This window comes from Cyprinus carpio, unplaced genomic scaffold (genome assembly GCF_018340385.1).
Source record: "Cyprinus carpio isolate SPL01 unplaced genomic scaffold, ASM1834038v1 S000000972, whole genome shotgun sequence".
Taxonomy (NCBI): Eukaryota; Metazoa; Chordata; class Actinopteri; order Cypriniformes; family Cyprinidae; genus Cyprinus; species Cyprinus carpio.
The window spans coordinates 561,874-583,836 of NW_024873695.1; positions in this window are offsets into that span (position 1 = coordinate 561,874).

The following is a 21,963-nucleotide window of genomic DNA, read 5'->3' on the forward strand; positions in this document are numbered from 1 at the left end:
TTTTTTATATATATATATATATATTTATTTTTTTATTGTGTAATGAGAATATGTGGTTTAATCACCAAAACTATAGGCAAACAGTAGCACATGGTGCTATCAACATCAAGGTCATGAGTTTGATTGCAAATATATGATCTTGAATGTACTTATAAAGTGCTTTGGATAAAACATACCTGCCAAATGCATATACGTGAAGCAGTCTATAATTACCCTTTCTTCTTTCAATGTATTAATTGTAACAACCAGGTTATTTTGTAGCAAACAAACAATCCAAGTGTATGTGGGTGTATGAGACAATACACTTACAAGCCTATCCAAATTACAGTGACAGAATCTATAAATGTCAATATTATCCGTCCTACGCAGTCAAAAGTGTTGGTCTATGAAGACAATGTTGCCATATTTTTCCAACTAAATTGGGCTACATTTATACGGGTTGTTTTTTTAGTCTGCGGGTTGAAGCAAAACCCCCTGCCCCCTTGGAACACAATTCGGATCAAGGTGGAACACCCTTGAAAAAAGGTACACACAGTCGTGGTCAGAATTGTTTGTACCTTTGGTAAATATGATAAAAAAGGCTGAGAAAATAAATCTGCATTGCTAATCCTATTGATCTTTTATTTAAAAAAAAGTACAAAAATCTAATCCTTCACTGAAGGATAAGAATTTAAAATGAGAGGAAATCTCAATATGAAATAAATATTTATCTCTTATATACACTGGCCACAATTAATGGTACCTTTTTATTCAATACTTTTTGCATAATAATGATAACAGTTTGAGTCTTCACCTATAATGCCTGAAGAGTTTGGAGAACATCTGACAAAAGATCAGAGACCATGCCTTCATCCAGAATCACTCCAGACCCTTCAGATTCTCAGCTCAATGTTGGTGCTTCCCCTCTTCAGTTCACCACACTCATTTTCTATAGGGTTCAGGCCAGGGGACTGGGGTGGCCATAGCCATTTTTGTGCACATTACAGTGAATGTCCTCATTGTTCTTCCACCATTGTTAAAATGCATATGGAATTCAGGCTTGGTATTGATCTGCTGTTATGTCAATGCGTCCCTCATCCATGATGTCACACCATTTTCCCCGATATGTTAGGTTCATATGTTAGTTTTCTCCAATTATGTTGGTGATTATGTTAGTTTAAACAAAATGTCAATACTATCAATCAATCAATACTATCACCTTCTAAAATATTTTATAGTAAATCATCAGCTCCAGAGTATGGCTTAATTAAATTGTAGCATGATCCAGTAACAATACACATAGCAACACACTTTGTAGCACAGAACCAGATGCCTCTTTAGAAGACAGATTGACAGGCTTATGAGTTCTTATGTAAATTCTGATAGTAGAGCATTGTTGTCACAGTTATGTTCCGTTTCATAAACTTTTCATTTGTTTCACCTGGTTTTCCTGTTTCCTTTGTTCCCACTTCTCATTTGTTGCCAAAATCACTAATTACATTGCTCACCTGTTTCTTGTTTTACCCCCTCTAAAACAAAATCTTTATATCTTGCCTTCAGTTTGTTCACTTCTTTTTTTTGTGGTGTTTATGATGCCATGTGTCAATTATGTTTCTCTGTTAATAATTAATCATAGTGCTACAAATAGTTACTTTTTCATCACCTGCCTGACCCGCCATGACAGAACACAATCAGCCTAATCAAGTGATATTACAACAGTACTCTCCATGCATTTTCAGTGGTAGAAAACATACTAATCAAGACTGACTTGAATATGGCATACAGATGATGCTGTGTTTTGTTTTTGCTGTCATAAGTTTAATGTTTGCATTTTTTTTTGTGTGTGTGTGTTTGTGTGTGTGTGTGTGTTATTTATTTTATACACGCTTAAATGCCAATCTTGGTTGTTAGAAAGGAATTACAGCAAATAACTGGCAACTTGTTGTTTTTGTTGTGAAATGTGGTAATATTGATTTATTTGTTCACGTTCACTTGTACGGAAATGAGCCAGCAGCCTGTATGTGTTGTATGAGTCTGTGCTTGCATTGATGTTGTAGTTTTTATGCCTTGTTTTTGCAAGTTAATGTTGCTAATTGTGTGTCCGCGACTGAAAGCCACTTACCCCCGTGTTAGTTGTGGACTGGTGTCGACTCTGGGACAGGTGCTGTTGGTAAGAGAGTGGCACCGTACGCTAGCTGAATTCATCAAGTCAAGTTAGCGCTTTAAACAAAACAGATTGTGTCAAAGCAACTGAACAACATTAATTAGGAAAACAGTGTGTCAATAGTGCAAAATGACAGTTAAAGGCAGTTCATCATTGAATTCAGTGATGTCATCATCCAGCTCAGTTCCGTTTAAATAGTATCTTTGCATTCATTTGCAATCAAGTCAACGATATCGCTGTAAATGAAGTGTCCCCAACTAAGCAAGCCAGAGCTGACAGCTGCAAGGAACCAAAACTCCATCAGTGACAGAATGGAGAAAAAACATTGGGAGAAACCAGGCTCAGTCGGGGGGGCAGTTCTCCTCTGGCTAGACGAAACCAGCAGTTCAATTCCAGGCTGCAGCAAAGTCAGATTGTGCAGAAGAATCATCTGTTTCCTGTGGTCTTGTCCCGGTGGTCGTCTGAGACAAGGTCTCTACAGGGGATCTGTAGCTCGGGCTCATCTAGTTGTCCTGGTCTGTCTCTGCTGTCTTTCAGGGCTGTAGAGGTCCTTTCTAAGTGCTGATCCACCATCTGGTCTGGATACGTACTGAATCCGGGTGACTGCAGTGACCTCAGAATAAGAGAGAAACAGACTAATATTAGCGTAGATGCCATTCTTCTAACGATGTACTGTAGCAAGTATATCGGGTGTTATGGGAAGTGCTCCCGGTTCCGGTTTACCTAAATAATGCAACCTAAAAATCCTTTAACGGATTTGGATATTAGAAGCCTATTAGTGTCATTAACTATACTCTGTGGGTATGTGGATCGTCCTACACTGTCAGAGCATTTAAGGATCACATCAGCAGCCCAGTGTCCCCAGTAAACTGTTGTGACAAGCTTCACGCTTTCTGGTCCAGGAAACAGGAGTCAGGTCAGATAGCAACTGCTTGTTAGGTATTTTTATTTAACAATAGATAGATAGATAGATAGATAGATAGATAGATAGATAGATAGATAGATTGACAGCATTTGCACTCGTGCTATCCGTGACAAAAACAGCAATTCTGTAATATTGCTCTCGCTGCTCATGTGATATCACTTATACATATATCATGTGATATAAATATGAGACAAAAAATCATACAGGGGCTTTTTTTTTGGCCCTGTATTTTTGAATTTTAGGTCATAACTGCATTTATGGAGTTGTTGCCCTGCATCATACTTGTCAGCAGTCAACTCTATGAAATGAAAGATGATGTACAGGTCTGGGGGCGGGGCCACTGCATTAACTGCCTTAAAATATTTTAATTGCATTATTTTTTCATAACTATTTTAATTTAACGTGTTAAACTGACAGCCCTATATAATATTTAGCATTTTTCTAGTGGATTTTGTATTTTGATGTTAAATGCATACAGACTGTAGCTGTAGCACAGCAAGTAACCTTTTAATTGAGAAAATACACTACTCTTAAATATGTCTTACATCAATGTTTTCTAAGGAAGCCCGTTTCCGCCAATGAATAAAAAAAAAAAAAAAAAAAAAAAAGGTAATTGCGACTAGTTTACATCTTGCAATTCTGGCATTATAACTCACAATTTTGAGTTTATATCACACAATTGTGAGAAAAAAAGTCATAATTGTAAGATATATATATAATCCATTGACGGAAATGGGCATCTGTAGATTTCCTTCCTAGCCAAAGACAAAGTTTATTCTAGATCATCTGAAAACAAGATGAGAGAGCACTTGATAGCTTTGGAATAAGCCAAGATTTTTTCCATAAAGCTCCATGGCTAAATGGAGCCGAACAGTGGCTCCTCAGGACTGAGGGTTTCCTGATGGGCAGAAGTCAGATTCTTAATTTTACTTTCGGAGACCTGTGGAGATGGGGTCACAAGCATTGTTTGGACCCTCTTATCATGGAGGGGGCAAACAATCCCATGCCATTTCACTTTCCTTGATTAAGATTTGTGGCTTCACAGCTTGCAGAAATAAAAATGAAGAGAGAAGAGAGGCACTTTCTTTAGTATTCTGCCTGAGAGAGGCCACTAAGTCCTTGGAAGGGCTTTCTGCTTTGATGTGAATGACAAACTGAAATCAAAAAGCACAGTCAGACACACTGAGCCCTTACATCTGCCTGACAAAACTAAACTAGCAGTAGAAGAGAGGACAAGACTGACAGAGAAAGAGAAAAAGAAACAGATAAAAGGAAATAAAGCAGTCACAAGGTTGTACTTCAATAATGCTGCTAAATGTCTCCTAGTTTGCAGATATTATCCTGCTAAAAAGGGAAAAACAATTCTGCCACCATGTTATTCCGATCCAGAAATTATACTTGCAGCTCTTACACTGTTGGTATTATAGCTCTCATTATAAAAAGATGGAGTAAAGGACATTAAATTGCTGACTAGTTAGGTGTCTGCTTGTAACTGCATGACCTTTTCACTCTGTTCACATTTTATTAAAACTTCACAGAGGGAGAAATGCAACAAATAAAATCTACCCAGGCTCCTTGGAAATACGTGCCTCTACCTATATTTCTGCAAAAAAAAAAAAAAAAAAAAAAAAAAAAACATACAGCAGTTTCCAGTTGAAATGAAAACTCACACAAAGTAGGATTTACAGAGCCAGAGTTTTGATTAAGAAAGCATACAGGTCCTTCTCAAAAAATTAGCATATTGTGAAAAAGTTCATTATTTTCCATAATGTAATGATAAAAATTAAACTTTCATATATTTTAGATTCATTGCAAACCAACTGAAATATTTCAGGTCTTTTATTGTTTTAATACTGATGATTTTGGCATACAGCTCATGAAAACCCCAAATTCCTATCTCAAAAAAATTAGCATATCATGAAAAGGTTCTCTAAACAAAGCTATTAACCTAATCATTCTGAATCAACTAATTAACTCTAAACACCTGCAAAAGATTCCTGAGGCTTTTAAAAAACTCCCAGACTGGTTCATTACTCCAAAACCGCAATCATGGGTAAGACTGCCGACCTGACTGCTGTCCGAAAGGCCATCATTGACACCCTCAAGCGAGAGGGTAAGACACAGAAAGAAATTTCTGAACGAATAGGCTGTTCCCAGAGTGCTGTATCAAGGCACCTCAGTGGGAAGTCTGTGGGAAGGAAAAAGTGTGGCAAAAAACGCTGCACAACGAGAAGAGGTGACCGGACCCTGAGGAAGATTGTGGGAGAAAGACCGATTCCAGACCTTGGGGGACCTGCGGAAGCAGTGGACTGAGTCTGGAGTAGAAACATCCAGAGCCACCGTGCACAAGGCGTGTGCTTTTGAACCAGAAACAGCGGCAGAAGCAGCCTGACCTGGGCTACAGAGAAGCAGCACTGGACTGTTGCTCAGTGGTCCAAAGTACTTTTTTCGGGATGAAAGCAAATTTTGCATGTCATTCGGAAATCAAGGTGCCAGAGTCTGGAGGAAGACTGGGGAGAAGGAAATGCCAAAATGCCTGAAGTCCAGTGTCAAGTACCCACAGTCAGTGATGGTCTGGGGTGCCATGTCAGCTGCTGGTGTTGGTCCACTGTGTTTTATCAAGGGCAGGGTCAATGCAGCTAGCTATCAGGAGATTTTGGAGCACTTCATGCTTCCTTCTGCTGAAAAGCTTTATGGAGATGAAGATTTAGTTTTTCAGCACGACCTGGCACCTGCTCACAGTGCCAAAACCACTGGTAAATGGTCTACTGACCATGGTATTACTGTGCTCAATTGGCCTGCCAACTCTCCTGACCTGAACCCCATAGAGAATCTGTGGGATATTTGTGAAGAGAAAGTTGAGAGACACAAGACCCAACACTCTGGATTGAGCTTAAGGCCGCTATCGAAAGCATCCTGGTCCTCCATAACACCCTCAGCAGTGCCACAGGCTGATTGCCTCCATGCCACGCCGCATTGAAGCAGTCATTTCTGCAAAAGGATTCCGACCAAGTATTGAGTGCATAACTGAACATAATTATTTGAAGGTTGACTTTTTTTGTATTAAAACACACTTTTTCTTTTATTGGTCGGATGAAATATGCTAATTTTTTGAGATAGGAATTTTGGGTTTTCATGAGCTGTATGCCAAAATCATCAGTATTAAAACAATAAAAGACCTGAAACATTTCAGTTGGTGTGCAATGAATCTAAAATATATGAAAGTTTAATTTTTATCATTACATTATGGAAAATAATGAACTTTTTCACAATATGCTAATTTTTTGAGAAGGACCTGTAATTTTCGCAAAATTACTTAATATTATGTTATGACTTCAAAACAATTTTAACATCCTGAGAGATTTGAAAACTGATACTTTTGGAAGTTAGTGTCACATACAGCTTCATATGTATGGGTTTTTCTATCTCAGTAGGTATACTTGGTAGGTCATGTGTTGTGTTGTTGATACAGTGTTGTGCTTGTAAAGTAAAGCACTTTGGTATGAATCTCATGAAACTATGGTTCAACAAAAATCTTAAACCTGTGTAGAAGGAAGTTAAAAAAAGCATGGTTGCATCAGTGAATGTGTCTTTATATCACTTTTGAGCTTGTTAAAACTGTAGGTTAGGTTTAGGGTTGGTTTGGTGGAGGGGTTTTGTATTTCCAACACAATAGAGCATTAATCTAGCATGACTGCCCGGACATTTGAATTCTGAATCGGCACAATGCATACCTGAAGTAATGTAGTAAAAACACAGCAATATGTGCCTGCACCAATGTAATAAAAATGTGGCCATGGTCACATATGGATGTTCAGAACTCCAGATGTTCATGGACACATATGTAATACACAGGAATATGTGTATTAGCACCTCTCATAGGAGACCCCCCCCCCCCAACAACAAATCCATCTGTCTTAAAGTGGTGGAACATAGTGCAGAACAAAGTGCAGCCATTAAGTTGTCCCAACAGGGTATTGTGTATCAATAAGTTAAATGAAAAATAAATAAATAAATACATAAATAAATAGAATTAAGAAAAGATTACATCTATATAATAAAAAGGGCATACCTGAAAGAAATTCACGCTTTCAACTTTTTGGTTACCAACATTCTGCAAAATATCTTCTTTTTGTGCTCAACAGAAGAAAGAATCTCATAGGTTTGCAACTTGAAGATGACACAATGATGACACAATTTCCATTTTTGGATAAACTTTCCCTTATGTAAGTAGTTTTAGTATAAGTAGCCTACAAGTTGCCTACAAGGAGTACTGCACTGAAGGTACACATAGTTTTATAAATTCACATAAAACATATTTGCATACTATACTTTGTGATGTAAATATGTAAAATATCACATATTTTATGAATAGGCACATACTGATTAGGTCAAATGGATTAACCCTGACAAAAGTCCTTGATATTCATGAAATTAATGTTATATTTTTTTAAATATATGATTATTTAAATAATTATCATGTGTAGGCTACACCCACGATTGTTTGTTTATTTATTTACTTATTATTGAACATGCAAGTGTTTTCATTCTTAGAAGTGTGTTAGTTAAATGAAAATAAATAAATAAATAAAAATAAATAGAATGAAGAAAATATTACATCTATGTAATAAAAAAGGTGTACCTGAAAGAAAATTATGCATTTTTTTAGGCTCATAGTATTCAATGGCTGTAGTAGGTGATTTCATATAATAATGTAAATGTAAACTCATTACTTGTCTGAATTTCAACATTATAATGGAATCATAAGCTACTAGTCATAAAAAGAATTAGGGTCCTTGACCAATTAGAATGAAATGCATCCAAACTGGATAAAGGGGCCTCAGTATTTTGCCCCTTACAAGACATAATGTCATAAAAGGGAGAAAAAGTTGTTTTTGATGCATTCTGAAAGCTCTTTGACCCTCCCTTTGTTTACCGTTGTTTACATGAAGCATACGTTGTGATATTCTACAAAATGGAGTCAAGCCACAGCAGACTGGATGAGAAGAATTGTTGAACAAAGCTGTTATTTTGTTTTCTTTGTGCACAAAAAGTATTATTGTAGCTTCATAAAATTATGGTTGATCTACTGATGTCACATGGACTATTGTACTGATGTCCTTACTTTTTTTCTGGACCTTGATCGTGGTAGTACCCTTGCTCTCTATGGGAGGGTCAAAGAGCACCCAGAATGCAACAATAATATATTAATTTGTGTTATGTACTCATACATCGCACTCAGATATACTATACAACTTGAGGGTGAATAATTAATGACAGAATTTTTCCATTTTTGGGTGAACTGTCCCTTTAAGCAATCTGTCAACCATTCACACACACACTCTCTCTCTGCAGAGGCGCCATGATCTGAAAACACTGAAATACAGCACTATACAAGTAAGCTGTATTTTAGCGATCTCCATTTGAGGTATTCTGCTTAAATGAAAGTGTCATGCAAATGTTGCCATTCTTCTGGAAAACTGCTGGTCTTTAAAGAACAGTCATCAATCAGGTAACTTGAACACAGTTTTTGAACTAAAAGCCATTATCTTTATCAATTACTAAATCACTTTGGGATCTTATATTTTTTTATTTTTTTTTTTTTCAAAGTTACTAAATCACTTTGAATAGAAGAACATTTTGATAATCCAACAAATTAGCATTTTTTTTTTTGACGACGCAAGGGCCAAGATGCTTATTCTGTGCTTATTCTGTTATATACCAGTATATACATTTTTTTTGTATAGTTCAGCAAACAAAAATAGGCCCCGACTGTTTTCATTAAATTGTCATTGTTATGTTTCAAGACTTGGTTTAAAATGTATTTTAACAAAGTTTATATTTTTACCAGGATTCTCTGTTCCCAGGACCCAACCAGAAGGACCTGTGGAAACATTTTCACCGGTGATAAATAGAAAAGGAATGCACAGAGATGCTAGGATGTATTGATACCAATTAGCATTAGAGGAACTTATAGTGATTCTTTTTCATGTTCTGTTTTTACACTGACCGGGAGCCACAACAGTACCCAACACACACAAATTGGAGAGGCTGGTCTTTACCTTCACTCTTCTCAGGTTTTCAAAAGGTCCAGCCAATGCCGAATGTATGCTTTTAGCCATTTTTATTTTGATTTTTCAAGGCAAGCAATCACACAAACTATATATGAATTTATTAAGGCAAATTACAATATATAAGAGACAAGGTGGTGTGAACTACTTGAATTAGATGATCAGGGAAAACTATTATTTTTTTCTGAAAATAAGCATAAAAAAATATTTTATGTAGCTTCTGAAGGGCAGTACTAAATGAACAGATATGATCTTTAAACAAAACAAGAAAAATGTACTCATCATCCTGTTCAAAATGTACACCCCAAACTCTTAATGCATTGTGTTTCCTTCTGGAGCATCAGTGAACAATGTTTTCCCTTTTTATAATAGTTAAGTATGAGTCCTTCATTTTTCCAGTGAAGAGATGGATCAAAAATTATTAGTCATTGTCGGACAGGGGCCAAATATGCAGAAGATCCTGGAAAACCAAAGAATTTGCGGGACTTGGGGGATTTTTCTGAGGAACAGCAGGCAGTTGAACTGCTCTGGACTCATGAAAATCTATCCCAAAACATAAAAACAGCTGTGGGTCATCCAGTGTATGTAAACGTTTGAACATTTTTATTAATATACATTTTTATTTTTATCAAATCAGTAAATGTAAATATCTATTGTGTAAAATTGCTTATTCGTGACAGTACTAAATAAAAATAGCATGCATTATGATCCCTCTTATTTTGTTAAAATGATTGCATATTCTGCTAGGGCACAGATGGACAAATTCAGTCCTGGAGGGCTACTGTCCTGCAGAGTTTCGCTCCAACCCTAATTAATTAAACAGACCTGAAGCTAATCAAGGTCTTCAGGATTACTAGAAGGCTACAGGCAGGTGAGTTTGATTTAGGGTTGGAGCAAAACTCTGCAGGGCAGCGGCCCTCCAGGACTAAGTTTGCCCATCTCTGTGCTAGGGGTATGTAAACTTATGAGCATAACAGTATCTTCTGTAGCTTCTAAAAAGCAGAATTAAATTTAAAAATATGCCACGGTCCTGATGGTGTCATAAGAGTTGTAGAATATGTGTGTGTGACTGTCTGATTGACAGAGAGGTAATCACTGTCCTGAGTGTCCATTGCAAGTGTATTCATTATTGTGTTTGTCTTTTGGTTAGTATACAATTATTATTATTATTATTTTTTTTGTTTTCAAAATTATATATATATATATATCATATATATATATATATTATATATATATATATTATATATATATATTATATATATATATATATATACTGTATATGTTTAATGATTTACTGTTAGTGTCTGTGTTTGCAAAATATTTAAAATAATTTTCTCAATCTAAATGATGTTGCAGTCCTGCTGAGTTTGTTTAATAATATTTGCAGTCCTGTTAATGTTTGCAGTCTAGCATTTGCTGAAAAATAAACACAGTTTTGTTGATGCCTTGCTGTGTTTGTGGCATTGTTGACAGTTTTTATAAGCGTATATGACACATTTTTGTATAGAAGGCCCGTAGCATTTAAAACATATTAAGTGTACAGTAATTTAAAGTCGTTTACTGAGACATGAGTGTCCGTTTACAGAGATTTAACTGCCTGGATTTTGCGGAGACTACTTCTCATGCACAGGGATGTACGTGGATTTACCGGTGAGTGAGTAAACATTTCCGTCCATGTCTGGGAGTTTATTGCATTAGTGAGCGGACTGGAAAACTGCCGCACACAAAAAGTCAGTTTCTGTCAGTATCCAGAAGTCAGAAACGCCAGGGCACATACACGGAAACTGCCAGAAACATTCCATTTACTTGTTTGTGCGCTGACGTGAACAGTTCGGAAATGCACCTTTTCATGCAGTGCAAGTTATGTCACAGTAACACAATAACAACTAATGCAAGTAGGCTAATAAAAAGACTTTTGACACTTGTTTTTCCTGACATGCATGTGTAAAAAGGTCCGTGTAAATGTCCAAGTTAGTTGCATGATAATTGCATTCTAAAAAAAAACATTTCCTCTGATGTAGCCAGTCATCTGCACCCGCTCACATGAGAGATCTGAGTATTAGCTGCACAATGAGTCAGTCTGTAATCACTGACCATCATTCACTTCCTCAGATGGGAATTAATTGGAATCAGATATTACAATGGTATTAAAAAAAAAAGAAAGAAAAAAAAGAAAAGACAAAGTATGCATATGGGATGGTCTGTTAAAGAAAGAAAAAAAAAGAATGGATGGATGGATGGATGGATGGATTACATGTATATAAATAAAAGTCGTGGCCTAGTGGTTAGAGAGTTTGACTCCTAACCCTAGGTTGTGGGTTCGAGTCTTGGGCCAGCAATACCACGACTGAGGTGCCCTTGAGCAAGGCACCGAACCCCCAACTGCCCCCCGGGTGCCACAGCATAAATGGCTGCCCACTGCTCTGGGTGTGTGTGCACTATGGATGGGTTAAATGCAGAGCACGAATTCTGGGTATGGGTGGGTATATATACACACATATATACACACAGTATATATAAAATTCATTTGTGTAAATATACAAAACCAGTCATAAGGGTCTTTTTTACATCATCTGAAAACCGAATACATAAGCTTTCCATTGATGTATGGTTTATTAGGATCGGACAATATTTGGCCGAGATACAACTATTTGAAAATCTGGAATCTGAGGGTGCAAAAAAATCGAAATACTGAGAAAATCTCCATTAAATTTGCCCAAATGAAGTTCTTAGCAATGCATATTACTAATCAAAAATTAAGTTTTAATATATATACGGTAGGAAATTTACAAAATATCCTCATGGGACATGATCTTTACTTAATATGCTTATAATTTTTGGCATAAAAGAAATATCAATAAATTTGATCCATACAAGCTTTTTTTTTTAATTTTTTTTATATATATATATTTTATTTATTTATTTATTTATCTTATGTTATTTTGGCTATTGCTACAAATATACCCCAGCAACTTTATATATATATAATTTTTATAATATATATAATTTATAATAATATATATATAATTTTTAAGTTCACTAAACCAACCTATATACAAAACAAGAATTCTTAGAATGTAGCTATGCATTGTGACATGCAGAGCCAAAATCAATTCAAATTCCAGCAGTAGAAGCACAGATTATATCCATGTGCACTTGACATCATCAGTATATCCTGATTTGTTTTCTTGACAGTAAAATAACCTGAATTTAATATCTTTGGTTACATTATTACCAATAGGATTTTTTAATTTTAATTTTTATTATTATTTTGGGTTAATTATTATACTTATTATTATTATTATTATTATTATTATTATTATTATTATTATTATCATCATCTTACTATTATTATTTATTTTTCTTTTATTTTTACAGATATTGATGGGATTTTAACATGTTGTTAAGTATATTTAGAAATGTGATCAGAAATATATTTTTATGTTCAGAGGTGGTGTATTAATTCATGATGTGTACTGTATGCATTTGTGGAATATAACTTTTAAAACAATGCATATATTTGTGCATAAAATGTTTCATTTCTATATGCATTTGTACAAGGATTTGAAACAGTTTTAACCTTTAATTAATTATATCCTTCTATTATAAAAGATGCAGTGACAACTAATAAATGAGTACATGAAATAAATGCTACAGTATGTGTTATCTACCAAGCATGTTTGTGAAAAATTTGAAAATGTTAGCAAATCATTTATTTATTTATTTTTTATTTTTCTGCCCATTCTAAATAAATAAAAGAAAATATGAGTGCATATAAATTGCTGGTTCATCATTTTAGTAAACAAACCCCTTTCATTTCCACATACTCTCCAATTGCATTCTTATATATGCTACTGCAGGCAATTTCCCAGCATGTCAGTGTATCCTCTACAAATCCTTTCTGACTGAGGTGTGTGGAATTACAACGTCACTCAAAGCTTATGAGATAAGTCATCCACGATCAGAGGACAAGAACCAATATCCAATCACAACTGCAAGGGATTTAGGGACATTTATTTCTATCAATGCCATCTGTCCTGCAGATGACTGCACATATGGTCAAGAGAAAAGGGGTAATTAAATATTTTGCCACGTGCAAAAATAAATAAATAAACGTGGTTCAATGCATTCAGCAGAAACAACTGTCTACACTGAATAAGTTAGTTAAAATGTGAACTTGAATATATCAAAGGGGTGCTATTATGCTTTTTCACTTTTTCAACTTTAGTTAGTCTGTAATGTTGCTGTTTGAGATTAAAAAAGATCTGCAAAGTTACAAAGCTCAAAGTCCAATTCAAAAGGAGATATTTTATTTAACAGAAATCACTTTTCAAAAACTACAACAAATGACTCGTTTGGACTACAACAAATAATTTCCAGGATTTGTGATATTACAAAGATCAACGAATGGGACGAGACCTGGTTGAGCTGCACTAGAGAAGGCAAGGAGTGTTATCACTATGTCGGAGACACGCTAATGTTCCCAAGGCAAACAAGCTTACAAATGAGCGAGTGGTTACAATCATCAGGGTTTAAATCACGCTCAAATTGATTTGATTTTGATGCAGTATTTAAACTGACGCTGGCAGCAGGCAACTATTCCCTACCAGGCGCAGAGTGCTGTCAGTCACAACACACACTGGCCCATCTAACCAATCACAGCACATTTTGTGTGACGCTGGCAGCAGGCTCATGCCATCGACCGAATGGGGACTGGGGAGAGAGGTATTGTAAATAATGTAAAAAAGTACAGTATTGTATGTGAACAATAATGTGTGGAACCTAGTATGAGAGCCTGTTCTAGTGCACCCCCAAAACACAAATCAAGACTCTGTAAAAGAGCATAAAAATAGGACCCCTTAAGCAAAATCTAAATTTGTACAAGCTTGAAGAAATGAGGACTCTAACAACCATGCTAGAAATTTCACAAGTTTGCACTTACTTGTAATCAGATTAAGCAAATAGTAAGCATAATTGGCGTGCTGTCCTGAGGGAAGACTCTCAGCCTGGAATATAGAGGATTTAGTTTCTAGCCCTTATGGTTCATAATTATTAGCACAAACGTGAGTGCAAATTTGGACTAGTGTTGGTGCTAAAGGGTTTGAGTTAGAGACTCCAAATTTGGTGTGGTTCATGTTTAGATTATCCTCTATCCATGTGCCAAATTTCACAGCTTTTATCATATGTTTCTGTGAGCTGCCATAGACTTCCAGAGCAGCAGCAGCAGAAGAAGAAAAAAGGCCCTGTCCCAAACATCACACTTCATGCACACGTACTGTAGAAGCCAGGGTGTCCTATTCATCATTTTAGCTTTCAGAAGGGTGCTCACAAGTTAGCATCTAGTAGTTTGATGGTAGTCTGTTGATTAATGTTGATCGTGTTTGCCATTCGTCATTTTAGATTTCAGAAGGGTGCTCGTAAGCACCACCTTTCATTTAATGAAAGTCTGTTGACTAATCTTTGAGGGTTAGGGTACGATTTGTGGCAGGGCCAATGAAGAAGAACAAGAAGAAAAAGAATGGATACAAAAGGTGTCATGGTTAAAAAGGCATAAGCAAGCTCAAATGCAACTCATATTTTTCATTATTGACACTATCAGGTGTATGATTGCGATGTTATAGAGTATGTTATAAATGCAATAAAGCATTGATATTTTAGCACCACTCATTAGACATTTCATTTCCAAACAGCCTCAATATGTACAAAAACTAACATTTTATGATGTAAGTTGTTGTATGTACCATGGCTGCTTGGAAATGATTCACATTAATCTGTTTCTGATAAAATTTGTATGGCATTTATTATTATTATTATTATTATTTATTATTATTTATTATTATTTATTTATTTATTTATTTATTTATTTATTTTTGTGAAACATGCAAGAAGCAACATAATATCATTTTGCAGAAATCTCGCCACTGGCACGTTTATCCAATTCCAATGAACCTGGGTTGCATTATCTTTTGTATTCCTGTAGTTAACATATTGCTAACTTAATCCCAATGCAATTTAAATTTAGATTACATATATATTTTGTAACATAGAGGAAAATAGCCTTAATGCATTTTTTAAAACATTTCCCAGATGTCTAGAAGTGCTGCGAACTGTTTAAATTATTAATACCATGCTGAAAATCGAGTGCTGAACCCAGTTTTTGAGAATGACACTTACTTTGAGGGCAAATAGAATAATATCTTGCCTTTTTGTCAATTGCCTCTGTTTTGCATGCATGGTAGATCATCCTGAGCAGGTAGGTCAGATCTCAGTGCACTAGAGAACTGTCAACATCTCATAGCAGAAGACTGTTGGTGAAAAAAAAAAGGTACAAAGCTATATTATGTATATGAATAAATTAGTGGCAATTGTGACAGACACAGGCTGTGCCGTATGTGTGACAACGTATGCCACAACACCCTCTCAGGATTCAGGAAAACATGTTTCCTTCTTTTCTTTAGTTGATTTGCTGGTGTGCCTTGGGTTCATTGTCTTGTTGCATCACTCAACCTTTCTAAGGTCATGAACTGCCTCCTGACATTCTCCTGTGAAATGCCTTGATTCTCTTTTGAATTCATTGTTCCTTAAATGATTGTGAGGTGTCCAGGCCTTAAGGCAGCAAAGCAGCACTAAACCGTGATGCTCTCACACAGACCCACACTTCCAATCTCATCTCCTTCACTGACTCCAATTAGCTTTTGGAGAAGTCATAACAAACACTCAGTATCATTAAAATTTGGAATTCAGTTAAGATCAGACCACATTTTTTGAGTAAGCAATTCACAGATTTTCTCGGTTGATGGATGTGCCTTGCAAAATGAACTGTTTCTGAATCAGAGCGTGCACATCAGTGAGAATAACAGTGACAACAGTCTACAGTATATATGTAATGTGTTTTACAGTTTATTGTACAGTTGGGTTGTTTATACCTGTTTATATTATTCCTGAAAATTTTTGTATTTTGAAATATGTAAAACAATATGTAATATATTGTATTGTATTAAAATTGTTGTAAAAAAAAATAATTCCTGTAGTTTTTTAATTGCTTATGCTCCCATTACTTTCTGGGAAATTATTTGTTTTGTTTTGTTGTGTTTTGCACTGCTAAAAAAACATTCCATTCCCGCCGGCTGGGCCTATTCGCCACTTGCCTGGTGCAGCCCACACCACTTGCACACCTGACACAAACCCTGACAGGACGGCCTGACCACACACACGAACACACACACATATACCGTGAACACACACCCAGAGCAGTAGGCAGCCATGGCACCCTTTGAATATATCACAGTACCACATGATATCACCATTAAGAATTAGTCCTCTGAGAGAAATCAAACAAATAAATTAATAAATAAATCTTGCAGGATGTAAGCTACAGTACGGCACAGGGCTGCTGGTAAACTATTCACATGCAGAGGGTCACAGATGGACAGTCCTGAAGCGTGTAATGTATGCAAATAACAGTATAAGTGTTGTGCAGTAAATTAGCATTCAGCTAGATCTGCTTTTTGACTGCGGGGAGAATACAGCTTAATCAAATTCAAAGTAAGAAGACTCTAAGATTTAGCATAACATCTTGAATAGCAGAAGACACAGTTATCCTGGGTAAGAGACACAATTAAGTTTGGAAGAAAAAATGTTAAACAGGGACGACTCCTGGAATAATTAGTCAGCAAGCAGGTTTAACCATCTGATATATTAAAGTATCAATGTGGACATTATCTTGGGATTATTGGGTTTGGCTGTTCAAAAACAAAACAAATTTTAATCCATAATGACAAAACAAATCTTAATTATTCACTTGATGGTAAGCTACTGGAAATTTGGGTGCTTCGAGTTTTGTTGATCTCAATGATGCTTTTGTATTGAAGTTTTCATTTTTAAAATGCATTGAAATTAAGCAAGCAACAGCTAACTCTCTTTTGGGAATGTCTTCCAAACCGCCAGATAACTCAGCCAGGCTTGAGGAAGGAGGCCCAGTCCTCAGCCGTCACCAAACATCACAGCATCATAATGTGTCATGTAGCAACAAAACATTTTTTTGGGCAGAGAAAATCCGGTTACACATTATTTCGATAGTCCAATTTAGACATTCTAGTAACTGTAAGTAACTTTGCAAACTACATGTCAGCTAACTCTCATTAGAGCATTTTAAGACTGGTTAGGTTAGGGTTAGTAGAATAAGTTCTGTAATTGCAGAGCTAATTATAGTCAGTAGAACGTTTTCTTGAGTGACCATCAAAAGAAAGTGTTAGTAGATATTAAGCAGACAGTCTACTTATACTCTAACTGCTAGTTACATGTAGTTGCAAAGTCATTTATAGGTAATTGAATGTCTAAAGTGGACTATCAAAATAAAGTGTTACCGAAAATTATCCCTCCAGAATCCACGCAGACGAACAATATTCCATCAGAGCTCCTCTTACAAGAAAATACAGGTACATTATATCAGAATAAATAAGAAAAGAAGACTCTTCAGTGTCTTTGATATAGGCCTACTAGCACATTTTAGTTAAAGACATCTGCTGGTGCCGAAACTAAGTTCTAAAAATAAATGGACATTCATCTTGCTTAAGGCCAATGCTACTGGCTAATTGGCAGCTCTAACTGTGACATACTTTAATCAATATCACACCGTTCTTGTTCATTTAGGCCAGAGGAGAAACTGAAGTTTCTTTTCTCCATTTCTGTCACATTATTAAGGTTTGGGTTCCCTGCCACTGTTGCCTTTGGTTTGCTTAGTCAGGGTCACATATGAATTAATATTGATTTGATATCACTGACACTATCAGATGAGAACAAAACTTGAAATTAATTAAGCTGAGTAAGTATTGTCTTCTGCTTTGTAGCTGAACTTGTTGTTGATAACTGATGAATTTTGAATTTAACTGAACTGAGCTTTGTATTGAACGTTTTATAATGAATAAACTATAACAACTATTGAACTGACCTGATTTAACACTGAACTGACTGGACCTGAACAGTTGCTTTACAACAGAATTTGGATTTGTCTCATTTTTTAAGTTTGCATAATTGATTCTGCTACTTTCCTGTTTAATAGTGTGAAGTTGCTTTGAAACAATCCAAAGAGCTATAAAAATGAAGTTGACTTGACTTAATAAGTGGGATCAAAATCTGTCGTAATTCAAAACATATGTGCTATATTTCAGATGCAAGCCATATGCATTGTAATTGGCTGGTTTTATGATGCAATTTATTGAAATGCTCTGCCACAGCAAATGAGACACAAGACGCAAATTGCAGATTTATGTTCAGCTTTACATATTTTTAAACATGCATGCTGTTTTACCAACAAATGTTTTTAGAAAATGGCATTTTCATGGCTCCTTTCTGGTGAAACAATCTTCCCGACTCCATCCATACAGCTGAATCTCTCTCTGCTTTCAAAACTCCTGAAGACATGACTTTTCTGTGAGTGCTTGATTTATTTGATTATTAATGCACTAATTAAACTCTACAAAAAGTCTTTAATAGTCTTTCACCAGTGTCTTATCCACATTTGTAATTTACTTTAATTCTTATCTGTATAAATATATTTTAGTTATTATGCTGCCCGCAGTTGGAATCAGCTTTCAGAAGAGATCAGATGTGCTAAAACATTAGCCACTTTTAAATCTAGACTCAAAACTCATCTGTTTAGTTGTGCATTTATTGAATGAGCATTGTGCGACGATACTATTAGAGATAAAATTGTAACCATGCATCCGTCAGCTTTGTTGGCATTAGTGAAAGTGCATTAGCATGGTTTAAATCATACTTATCTGACCACCATTAATTCATAGCAGTGAATGAAGAGGTATCATATCAATCATAAGTGCAGTATGGAGTACCTCAAGGCTCAGTACTAGGGCCGTTACTTGTCACGCTTTCAATGTTACCCCTGGGAGATATCATCAGGAAACACTGTGTTAGCTTTCACTGTTATGCTGATGACACTCAGCTCTATACAACTTTGCAGCCCAGCAAAACATACCAATTTGAAAAACAAATGGAATGCATAGTCGATATAAAAAAAACTGGATGACGAGTAATTTCTTACTGCTAAATTCTGAAAAAAAAAAAAAAACAAACAGAGGTGTTAATTATCGGACCTAAAATCTCTGCATGTAATAACCTAGAACACTGTCTAAGACTCGATGGCTGCTCTGTCAATTCTTCGTCATCAGTTAGGAACCTAGGTGTGCTATTTAATAGCAATCTTTCATTTGAAAGCTACATTTCTAGCATTTGTAAAACTGCATTTTTACATCTCAAAAATATATCTAAATTATGACCTATGCTCTCAATGTCAAATGCAGAAACATTAATTCATGCTTTCATGACCTTAAGGTTAGATTATTGTAATGCTTTATTGGTTGGTTGTTCTGCCCACTTTATAAACAAACTCCAGCTGGTCCAAAATGCAGCAGCTAGAGTTCTTACTAGAACCAGGAAATATGACCATATTAGCCTGGTTCTGTCAACATTGCACTGGCTCCCTATTAATCATAATATAGATTTTAAAATCTTGCTTATTACTTATAAAGCCATGAGTGGTTTAGCACCTCAGTATTTGAATGAGCTCTTATTGCATTATAGTCCTCCACGTCCGCTGTGTTCTCAAAACTCTGGCAATTTGATAATACCTAGAATTTCAAAATCAACTGTGGGCAGCAGATCCTTTTCCTTTATTTAGCGCCAAAATCTGGAATAACCTACATTATATTGTTCAGGAGGTAGACACACTCTGTCAGTTTAAATCTAGATTAAAGACCCATCTCTTTAACCTGGCTTACACATAACACACTAACACATTTCTAATATTCAAATCCGTTAAAGGATTTTTAAGCTGCATTTATTAGGACAACCAGAACTGGGAACAGTTCCAATAACAAACAATATACTTTCTACATCATTAGAAGAATAGCATTTACACTGATATTAGTATGTCTTTTTTTTTTTTTTTTTTTTTTTCTTATTCCGAGGTCACCATAGCCACCAGATCCAGTCTGTATCCAGATCATATGGTCACTACTGTCACTCGGATCCAGTACGTATCCAGACCAGATGGTGGATCAGCACCTAGACATGACCTCGACAGCTCTGAATGTCAGCGGAGACCAGGACAGCTACTGTAGATGCACCCCAGAGACAGATCCCCAGTAAAGACCTTGTCTTCTAGATGGCCACCGAGACAAGACCACAAGAACCAGTTGAGTCCTCTTCACAATCTGATTTTGCTGCAACCTGGAATGGAACTGCTGGTTGCGTCTGGTCAGAGGAGAACTGGTCCCCTGACTGAGCCTGGTTTCTCCCAAGGTTTTTTCTCCATTCTGTCACTGATGGCGTCTTGGTTCCTTACCGCTGTCGCTTCTGGCTTAGTTGGAGACACTTAATATCCAGCAATATTGTTGACTTGATTGCACAGATACTATTTAAACTGAACTGAGCTGAATGATGGCATCACTGAATTCAATGATGAGCTGCATTATTTGAATTTTGTGTTTTTGGCATATGTTGTGTTTGTTGAGTATAGGGTGTATGATGAGTTTCGTATGCATGATGACATTCGTACAATCTGTATTGTTAAAAGCACTATATAAAAAAGCAATATGACTTGACTCATACTGTTTTTTTACACCAAAATGAAAAAAAAAATGTTTCCAGTTTTGTTTGATTACTTAGTACTCAAACTCACTGAGCAAAAAAGTAAAAAGAAATGATTTATGCAAAACAAAGTCAGAGTCCAAACCTTGTGGAATATTATGAAAAAAGATGTTACCAGGGCCATGGGAGACAATGCATCAGTGTTCATATTAGAAGCAGCAGGAAGGGATGGAAGTCTGGCCTTGTATATGAGGCTATTGTGTGAGATGCAATTGAGAGCATCCAGGTTCTGTAATCACTTTCAAACAGATGCTGTGCGCTTCATACCGCATCCAATCCAAGACATACAATGGAGCGCTGTGGACTAGAAAGCACCATTAATTTAGTACTTTCTTAAAGCTGTTGTAAAACCAGCTCTCCACACCTTTAGGAATACAAACTCAAAATTCTAAATGTCTCAATAATTAAACACATTTCACTCCAAAATGATATATATATATCACCACAGGAACTTTTTCACTCTGCCAGCATTTCACCATCTTTATGCAAATTTATATATATATATATATATATATATATATATATATATTTATTTATTTATTTATTTATTTATTTATATATTATTTATTTATTTCTATAAGTGTTGACGTGACCTGGACATCTTCATTCAGATTTCATGACATTCGCCTGGAGGAGGTTATTGGGCAGTGAGAAAAATTCTAATTACATGCTAATTACAAATCATAACTCAGATCAACTAGTCTGAACTCACATATCATCAACTTCATGTAGGGGTCTAGCTTTCAACAAAGACAGATGTTGTCTGGTGAGACGAGGCAGAGGGAGCAGACATTCATCTGACCTTATCAGACACTCTAAATAAACAGCATTGTGAGAAATAAGAACAGATCAATGCACAGCGAGAGTCATCCATCTCCACCATTGAAAGCCTCTGGTCTATTTAGCTGTTTGATAAAAAGTCCATTAAAGCATGTCTAATTAAATGATAAGCTCAAATGAAATCACAGGTTGGAAAGATTTGCAGTAACCACCTAATGGAGTGGCGAGTGATCTAATAATCACAAACAAACACAACTATAGGCACAGCAGCTGAGATAGTCACCACGCAATTTGATTTGACTTTATATTGAAACACTGAGCTGCCATAGGCTAATTGGATTATATGATGTGTCGTGGCCGGTCAAGTCCCGGCATGT